This window comes from Leuciscus leuciscus, assembly GCF_965113295.1.
Source record: "Leuciscus leuciscus genome assembly, chromosome: 2".
Taxonomy (NCBI): Eukaryota; Metazoa; Chordata; class Actinopteri; order Cypriniformes; family Leuciscidae; genus Leuciscus; species Leuciscus leuciscus.
In genome coordinates, this window is record NC_138726.1 from 11,657,021 (window position 1) to 11,666,746 (window position 9,726).

The 9,726-nt window shown below is 33.8% G+C and overlaps 2 long non-coding RNA genes across 2 annotated transcripts; both read right to left on the reverse strand.

Moving 5' to 3' along the window:
- Positions 1-7,128: 7,128 nt before the first annotated feature.
- Positions 7,129-8,067, reverse strand: LOC309493518. Its single transcript, XR_014203964.1, has 3 exons — positions 7,980-8,067; positions 7,626-7,779; positions 7,129-7,554 (listed from the first exon to the last, which is right to left on the reverse strand). It is a non-coding gene; the product is annotated as an uncharacterized lncRNA (long non-coding RNA).
- A 97-nt stretch (positions 8,068-8,164) lies between these two features.
- LOC309493517 lies at positions 8,165-9,273 on the reverse strand. Its single transcript, XR_014203963.1, has 4 exons — positions 9,008-9,273; positions 8,571-8,622; positions 8,318-8,382; positions 8,165-8,225 (listed from the first exon to the last, which is right to left on the reverse strand). It is a non-coding gene; the product is annotated as an uncharacterized lncRNA (long non-coding RNA).
- Positions 9,274-9,726: the final 453 nt, after the last annotated feature.

The following is a 9,726-nucleotide window of genomic DNA, read 5'->3' on the forward strand; positions in this document are numbered from 1 at the left end:
CAAATGCTTGATAAAATGTTTGATTTAGGGTTCGAACCAACACATGTATATACCATTGCGAATATTTGCCTTTGCAGCTGTCGGTCTCCTCCGTTTACTTGTCCTCAAACAATAATAGTCCGAAAGGTCCTTTTGGTCTTTTCAGCTGAAAAAAGAGAAAATAAAATATCATTATGTTGTTTTACATCATTCCTGTGGTAAAAGCATGGTAAGCGTTGTGGTTAATGTGCATTTACAATAAGTATCACATTAAAACTCCCAATACAGTGTGGTAAAAGCATGGTAAGTTTTGTGATTACTGTCTTTTTACTACACTTACCACAGTAAAACTAATGTTAATGTGGTAAAAGCATGGTAAGTGTTGTTTGTACTGTGCTTCTACTACAAATACAACTTTGGAACTAATTGTACTACTTTTAATCTGATATGAATATGATTAACTGATTTAAGGTCTTTAGGCCTATGCTCACAGGCAGTGTAACTTAATCACCCTGTTTTGAATTAGAAAGCAATAAAACGCAAAGCCTCAGTGGAGATGACAGATATAATGCCGTGACTGAACGTGAGCTAATCTGATTAATATCGACAAACAGAAAATACATTATATATCACACATTATTCGGACAGCGTATTTACTACTTACCAACATCTGACACACGTGAACTGATGCCAAATATCGCGATGTGTTCGGAACGAGACTTCTTCAGGCTTCTAAGGGTTTGAAACTTGCTGGCCCAGAAAAGTTCATTAAACACATCCTTAATATAGTCCAATTTAGTCATTTAATCAAAAATATCTTAATTTGTGTTCCGAAGATGAACGAAGGGGTTGGAACAACATGAGGGTGAGGAATTACTGACAGAATTTTCATTTTCGTACTTAATAATCGTGACCACCAATAGCAGCGCTTACTGATCGTGACGTGGCCAATAGCAAAGCAGAATCATTGTGGGAAATACCGACTGTATTAACGAATAAAGGTAGAATTTGTGTTCTTATCGTGTTTAACACATCTGTATTTGCCCGCGCGAGTATATACAACTTCAAAAATCGCAGCTTCAATTCAATTTACAGTTACCGTCGAAGAGAAACACAGGTCTTATCTGCCCTATATAAATAACAGCCTGTACACTCTTTAGGATGTGGAGGGTAGGGCGATGAGGCTGCGAGCTACACCTATGAACCATTGAATCACTTTGCTGGCTGGTGCACCGGCTAATCGTGGTTGCCTTGATGCACTTGCTGATCTGGCCGGGTTGACACTCATCGGATGCCTTCCACAAATGGTTTTTTTCGACTTTTTTTTTTTTTTTTCGACTTGTTTCTTCATCATAATGACACAAGAAAATCATTCAATCATTTTTTAAGATTTACAATCTGCACATCATAATAATCCCGTTCATTATTCTCTTTCGGAATGAAAGATGACATTTAAAAAAGGGTGCAGCTTGGTTTTTTTCTTTAAAAAAACAGAAATGGCTGGATTTTCTTTTACAAATGTATTGTTGTCATCAAATAATAGTATTAGAAAATTGGACGACATTTCCCATCGCTTTTTCATTTGGAATATTTATTTATACGTTTATTGGATTTCATTTGACTGATCGCATCTTTACCCAGAAGTGCCAAGTCATAGATATATACACTAGACGTGGCCTTGGCTGCGGCAGTTGATTGGAACGAATGCCTTACATATATAAATTAATTAATTAGCAAAACTTGGCCACTAAATATTTCATATTCAATTATTTTAATGATCACAATTAAAGTTTTCATTTTATTAACTGAACAACATTCAGCATTCAATCAAATATTATAAAATATGTATTATTATTAATAATGTTATTTCAACATAATATCTCGTTATTTCGACATAATATGTGTGGGTGCAACAAGCAAGATGTGCATTTGGAAATCCGGTGACGCGTGCATTGATTTTTATTAATAATCTAGTGTTTTCTGACAGTGTCGACTCGGCTGCAAAGATGAAGTTGACGATCGCCGTATAGTGAACGCGCCTATAGAGAGAAATGCACATAATGGATTACATAATCAGAGAGTAGCCTTTTTCTTTTCGTTTTGAATTATTTCGTTTAAAGACATTTCAAGCTTTGTGTATTTGATGTATTTCTCATGTCTGTGTGTGTGAGGCATACAATGAGTTTCGTTAAGTTAGGATGAGATGCGCTCCAGTTAACGTGCAATGCAAGATTATCATTTTTTTATTATTATTTATTAAATCTTATTGATCTTATTTATTAAATACAGGCTGATGAAAAATGTATTAAAATTAAGATACAATTTATACAAAACGAAATTCACTTTTACTCGTGCTGTTCACTTTTCATAAATCAACATACATGGGGGAAAAAAATAACATTATAACATTTGAACAAATATGAAAATAAATGCGCTTATTTAATGGCTACAACAGTATAGGCCTACAGACTCTCTATTTGTACAAATTGCTGCACATTCATTTAATTCTGAATTTTGCACACACAAGTTGATAGGCATTTGTTCAAATCAAGTTCATGATAATTGTGCGTGCATTTATTAATCATTATGATACTAAAATCATAACAAAGTAGGTTATGCTATGTACAAAAAAATCAGATGAGCCCAGAATATTCCAAACTGCCGTAGCCAAGGCGACATCTAGTGTATATAAACTTATTACACCGTCGTGCTAAGTCATAGGGTCCGTGCACTTTTTGATCATTTCATTTCCTGTTTAGAATGGAATAAGGAGAAATGAAAACCAGCTCGTTTATTCGTTTTTTTGGCTAGATTTTGGCTAGATTTTTCATTTTTCGTTTACAAGTCGGTTTATGGGTTCGATATTTCATTTGCACACGTGGGCGGCGCTGAAACGCCCCTTTCATCTGATTGGTCAAACCGCTCCGCCTTCAGTAAGCTGTGAGCTTTTCTTTCTGTCAGGCAGAATAAGAGTCAGTAGGCTACGAGTGCGGCACTGACAAATGCCCTTTAATGAAATAATGTCTGAAACCACCACTCACTGTTAACTACACACACTATTTGATTTAGAAATATGTTGCTGGTCACGTAATTCGTGCTGCTGCGACTTGCAAGCAACCCCATTAATGTGAGCCACAGTATATGACAGATTATATTAGCATATTTCCCATTGATAAATACAGTGCAAATAGTTCCGTCTCTTTGGATAAAAGGGAAGTGGAAATAAAAATCAATAATAGGCTGAACTGTACCATGATAATATGTCCGTAACATTTACCACTCTAGTCTTTTATTTACATCAAAAGGCAGGTAGGCGTGTGTGACATATAGCCTATGGGCTATAAATAATTTTGAATAGAAATAAAGTTTATATTTTTTGAATTTAAGCATGTGTAGCCTACTCAGTTCACATGAAAAGAAAGAGACAGAAAAGAGAGAAGCCAGAATCAGTGAACGTAAATTAAATACTGACAAAATTACCAGGTTTGGGATTAATTGTTATTATTATTATGAGAAATTGACTCCGCCTAGAACTTTGATGCTTCACCAAACTCAGCTCAGACCCTCAGACTGGTCTAACTTGCTTCTAACTGGTCAGACTTTCCCAAAAAATCCATCGACTTGAGTTATCTGAGCAATGAAGGCCGTAATACTTAATGCTGTCCACTAGAGGGGGCGACAGGATAATAAGTGTTTTCTACTCTCTTTCCCTGTTTGCATCAGTTTAAATGACAAATAAATAAATGCATGAATTTCATTATGATAACAGGTTAAACGTCGTAATTAGCCAGCATAGGACGCAAATGAAAATACAATTTGATATTTGTGATATTTAAACTGTGTATTATTAATAAATATTGTTTCATATCTTGTTCATGCTTTATACATTTTAACCAGTGCTAATTTAAATAAAATGAATGAATAGAACTATATAATAATTAATTATAATATGGTAACTTTGGTCCAAAGTAATCTGTGATAAACAGTGTATAGGCCTACTATGTTTCATCTGCTTATTTATTATAGTCAAAATAATCCAGCAATTATGTTTTATCGAATGTTATTCGAATTCAAGATGTAGAAGCTCAGATCAATAATGAGGCGTACAGGCCATAAATAACAAATAGACATTACAACATTTTTATTATTCATAAGAATTGAAGTTAATAACATCTAAAACAAAGAATACATGTATTACAGGGCAAGTATAAGTATTAGTATTTTTAATGTTTTTGAAAGAAGTTTCCTCTGCTCATCAAGCCTGCATTTATTTGATCAAAAATACAGAAAAAAAAGTAATATTGTGATATATTTTTACAATTTAAAATAATTGGTTTAAATGATCATTTATTTCTGTGATGCAAAGCTGAATTTTCAGGATCATTACTCCAGTCTATCACATGATCCTTTAGAAATAATTCTAATATGATGATTCATTATCAAAGTTGGAAACAGTTCTGCTGCTTAATATGTTTTCATAACCTGTGATACTTTTTTTAGGATACTTTGATGAATAAATTTTTTTTTAAAAAATAAAAAAAAAAATAAAAAAAAGCAATTTTTTAAAAAATAGAAATCTTTTGTAACAACAATATACACTACTGGTCAGTAATTTGAGGTCAGTATTTTTTTATTTATTTTTTTAAATAAATCAATACTTTTATTCAGCAAGGATGTGTTAAATTGATTTAAAAAAAAGTGATAGTAAAGAAGATTTATATTATTAGAAATTATATATATTTTTTAATAAATGCAGTTCTTTTTAACCTTTTATTCATCAAATATATTAGGCAGCAGAACTGTTTCCAACACTCATAATAAATCAGTCGCGTCGCGTCACCACTTTTGAATAAGAAACAATATCAAGACTATAAAACTCCTCAAAAAACGCGCACACACTCAAACCTGACTGCACATCACATTTTTTACTTTTATTGATTCTGCTTTTATTCCGGAGTCCCTTTTATTTTCATTGCTCCGGAGTCGCATATCAGTCACAAAATGCGCCACGGGGAAGAAAAAAACATCTATAGCCTAAGTCGCACTGGACTAAGTCGCATTTTTTTAGAAATTTATTTCACAAAAAAAAAAAAAAAAAATGTTACAGACAGTTCTCCGTTACGGACGTGAGCGCTCTAAAGCGGCACTAAAATAATGTTTTAAAACTTTCACAGAGACCTCAAACTGAAAGCACAAAGCCTGTCTTTAAATTTAATTTCGTTTTGTATTAATTGTATCTTAATTTTAATCGATGTTTCATCAACAAATTGTCAGGATTTAATAAGAAGTAGCCTAAATATAGGCTATTAGAAAATAAATAATCAGGATACGGAGGCGCTGGCGAACCTGGAGCTCGTCTCATAAATGAAACTCAGCGTAGGCCTATAAGGTAGCCTATTGCCTCACAGACCTGAGACATATAGATAGCTTGAAATGTCTACTTTTAAGCAGAACAATTCAAAACGAAAGAAAACAGACTGCGCTGCTTATGTAATTCGTATGAAATGTGCATTTCTCACTGGCGCTGCGAAGATCGCGAGTCGTCAACTTCATCTGTCTAGCCGACACTGACATAAAAAATAACTGTTTTATTAGTAAACAATTAAAATGTCTCCTGCTATATTTTACATAGGCCTATTTGCCTGTTCCTTACAAAACACTGACAGTGGGGTTTTTGACGTTTTTTTTTTTTTTTTTTTTTTTTTTGAGCAGCTGCGGCAAATTCTTTCGACACACACACACACACACACACACACACACACACAATATTACGTAACACTCTGCGCTTATGTTTTAAAAAGATAATTTAACATATAAATAACAATTTTTTAAATAGCCCACTTAAAGTGTTTATTACAAATAAATGACTAAATGCTAAAAAATTATACATTTTAATGAACAAATATATGCGTTGCATTTACAATTCTGCAGCACCCCCACTTCCCGCGGCCCTGATGGGAGGTATGTTAAACCTGAGAAAGCAGAGTAAGTCAAGCCCGTTTCTGAAAGAGAGGTAACTTATACTCAGAGTCAGTTACCATGGTAACTTACTCTGTGAACCTAACCTGGCCGGGAGCAGGTTTTCTTCGGTAAACCCAGAGTTTTTTTCGGTCTCCTCCCCTTTTTTAAAGAGGAAGTGGTGTTTAAACACCTCATTCATTCTTTCAGTACATTTTTATTAATAAAATTAATCTTTAATTAATAAATACAATATTGCTATTTTTACTGTTTTTTTTTTTTTTCAATTTTTTAAATAAGATGAAGTCTATTAACTCCTTAACTGGCAACTGAATATACAGTAGTAGATTAGAGTTACATAATGTAGTTCTAAACAAATTCTACAGAATTAAACTGTGGCATTTACTGAAAATCACTGAACTCTGTTCATCTGTGCAACAGAAGTTGATGGACCGTCCTCCTGCTGTTCTTCCACTTTGGGGGCGGGGGGAGAGATAAGACTACCCATTTATACTTAGCTTTAAACTTAGATTCTACTCCACATAAAAATGTGAAAAAATCTGAATGTGTAGATTGTTTGATGTGACACATAACATTATCCCCATCGTCCTGTGAAGATGAGTACACTTTATAACACTATTTGTCATAATTTCTGGTGTATTGAGTAGGCTACTTACAACTGCCTGCAGGTTTTGTTGGGACACACTGTTAGACTTTTCAAGGGTTTTTTACAGTAACTTACTGGCAACACTGTTGCCAGTAAGTTACTGTAATTAAGAGTTACAGTACCAAACCGTATTTCAGTTTTGTGTAATACAGTGCATTACTGTAAAAACGAAGCTAATCAGTACAGTGCATTACTGTAAAAACTAAGCTAATCAGTACACTACTGTAATTATTTTTATTTGTACTAAATATAAATTAGATTTGATAATTTTAATATATGATTAATTTTATTTTTATCCTACATAAGTACTACTTTCATACAAACCAATTAGACAAAGTTATCACAAAATACCATTTTTTTATTTAAAACATTTCATATATATCACAAAATAAACATGCCAATGCTGGAAATGATGTGTGGAATTTTTACACATTAATGGGTAAGTTTAGAGACAACATTTTTTGTGTTAATTTTAACTCATTCATTGTGTTAATGATTTTAACAAAGTAAATATGTCAGAGAGGTTAGCACAAAGATGTGTAAACGTGTTAAATTAACACATTATGTGCTGTCCTTCACTGCAAACATTTTTGAAAACATACATAAAATCATAAACAAAACATTAGCATTTGACTAAATGAATGTAGAGTCATTGGTTGTTTAGCTTATACAAGTATTATAATGAAATATCAACCATTACATTCATAAAACTGCAGAATATAAATACATTTTTAAGCATTCAAAAAGGAAATGTCCAACACAGGACAAAACACAGTTCTTTTCACAATACAAGACACATAACCCCACCTTAAAAATAATTTCACTTATTTCCAAAAATGTGTTGGATTCATGTACACTGGTGGCCAAAAGAAGTATTTAAGTGGCGTAATGTTTTTGAAAGAAGTCTCTTTGATGCTCAAGAAACATTTATTATTATTATCAATGTCTGACTGTCTACTCCATCTTTTCTACAGCATAGGAGTAAAAGTCATCATCAAAATAATCTTTAAAAAGCCAACACAATGTTTTTGTCCACCTTTGTGAATAAATGAACTTCTCCAAAGATTGGTTCCTGTTCAGAACTTGATTGACAACATCAGAGTGTTCCCTGGTCTGCATGCGTGTCCACAAACACTAATGTACTCAGTCCTTCAGAGGAGATCCCGGTTCCAAAACTATATGAGAGAGAGAGAGAGAGAGAGAGAGAGAGAGAGAGAGAATATTAGTGTCACATTATTTTTAACCTCCTTTTTTGTTAATTTTTATTATTATTTTCACAAAAACTTAAGAATATATATTTGTAAACAGCTTTTGTCAATAAATAGCATACAAAAGAACTAAATTAAATTATGCCAGATTAAATTTTAATACTTACAAATCCTAAATTCTGTCCAAAAATGCTGAGATGCATAGAAAGAAGTTGAACGACTGAAATAGATGATTTTAGCCCATTTCAGCTTGTCTGCAGTGGAGGGGTTCCTGTTTGAGACAAATACACAGTAAGATACATGCAAGAAATCACTGTGTGATGATCGTTCTCCTTCCTACAGTAGTTAACCCACCTGTGCGCTGATATTAGGACCTTCCTAGTCAGGTGGAACTGCAATGGTAGAGTCGCTGGCTAATAAAATATAAAAATAATGCAAAAATATAAACTTAAGTTGTTTAGAATGCTAGATTTGGTCTTAGTGAGAGTTTTACTGCAGTGCTTACCTGGATACATTTAATCTGGTGAGACTGAACAAAGACAATGGTCCATCTTCTGATTGGTTCATTTGCTGTGTAATAAAGTTAGACATAATGCAAAGGTCACTTATTTGATATAAAGTTAGCCAATTTTATAGAGATTTTATAAGATATTGTTAGCTACCTAGTCTGCACCAGTGGCTCAAAAGCAATTTTCACATAGTGTATGCTAATCATTTCAGCAAACTTCTCAAAATATATCACAAATGGGCTGGCCTACCTCTGGAATCTTGCTAAGTCACTGGCGCGAATTGGCGCTTTGTTGCAGTTGCCTTTAAACACAAAAATGGAAGTAAATATTAAATTCCATAAAAATAAAAAAAACTATAATATGGTATAGTTTGCAAACTAATGCTAAAACTATAAAGGTTCTCATCAGTAGGCCAACATTAAGATATAAACAGAATTTCACATTAGTTTATTCACATTTATTGTTAATGTAAACGCGTTGCTCGTTGGCATATTTTAACTCGACAATTCAATAATCTAACAAAGTGTGTAAAATGAAACGTTAGCTCAGTTTACCATGGTAAAGTTCGTTACCGCCATGTTGACGACGAGTAACGTTAGGCTAACGTTAACGTTATAACATACGTTAAACTGGGCACAATCCTGTCAACATACACAGAATGTTTTTTTTTGTTTTGTTTTTTTTACCTTGCTTGCTGATCTCTCTCTCGGTGAAGTGAATTCCGTCTCTTCCCCGGGCCAGACACGAACGTCGCGATCCAACAAAAGACAGACCCCATTACCTACACTGGATGTCTGTCTGACGCGACACGACAAATCCCAGACAGTGTAGTGATGCGCCGCGGCCGTTATATTTCAGACGTAGTCCGATACGAGTCCAAGCGCTCGCACTAGTTCTTACAAGGGATAAACAGGTTTGCATTTAAAGGTCCGGTCGCTTCAATGTGTCCAATATAGACAGCCTCTGGCTATTATAGCGTTGTAGACACGTGGTGTAAGGCAAAAATTAGGAAATAAAAAGCACGGTGGAATGGTGCCAGCCAGAGAGGCAGTTACGTCAAATACAGTAGTATACAGCAAATTTAAAAAATACAGTAAGTCTCTGTATGTGGTGTTAGACGTCACAGAAAATTCCCATGATGCAATTGGAATCACAGTTATTTACTGTAAAGAGAAATAGCAGTATAATACTGGGGGATTTAAAGTAAATAACTGTAGAAATTACAGAAAAGTCTAACAGTGCAGGAGGCTCCAAAAGACAGATATTACCATCGGAATCTGTTGGGACCAACAAAAAACCCAACCCAAAGTAAAATAAATGGAAATATCAAAAATAGCCTATATAAGAAATAACACATATGTAAACCTCTTACATTTTATGAAGGCCCTTGGATCTTCGGGAGTGA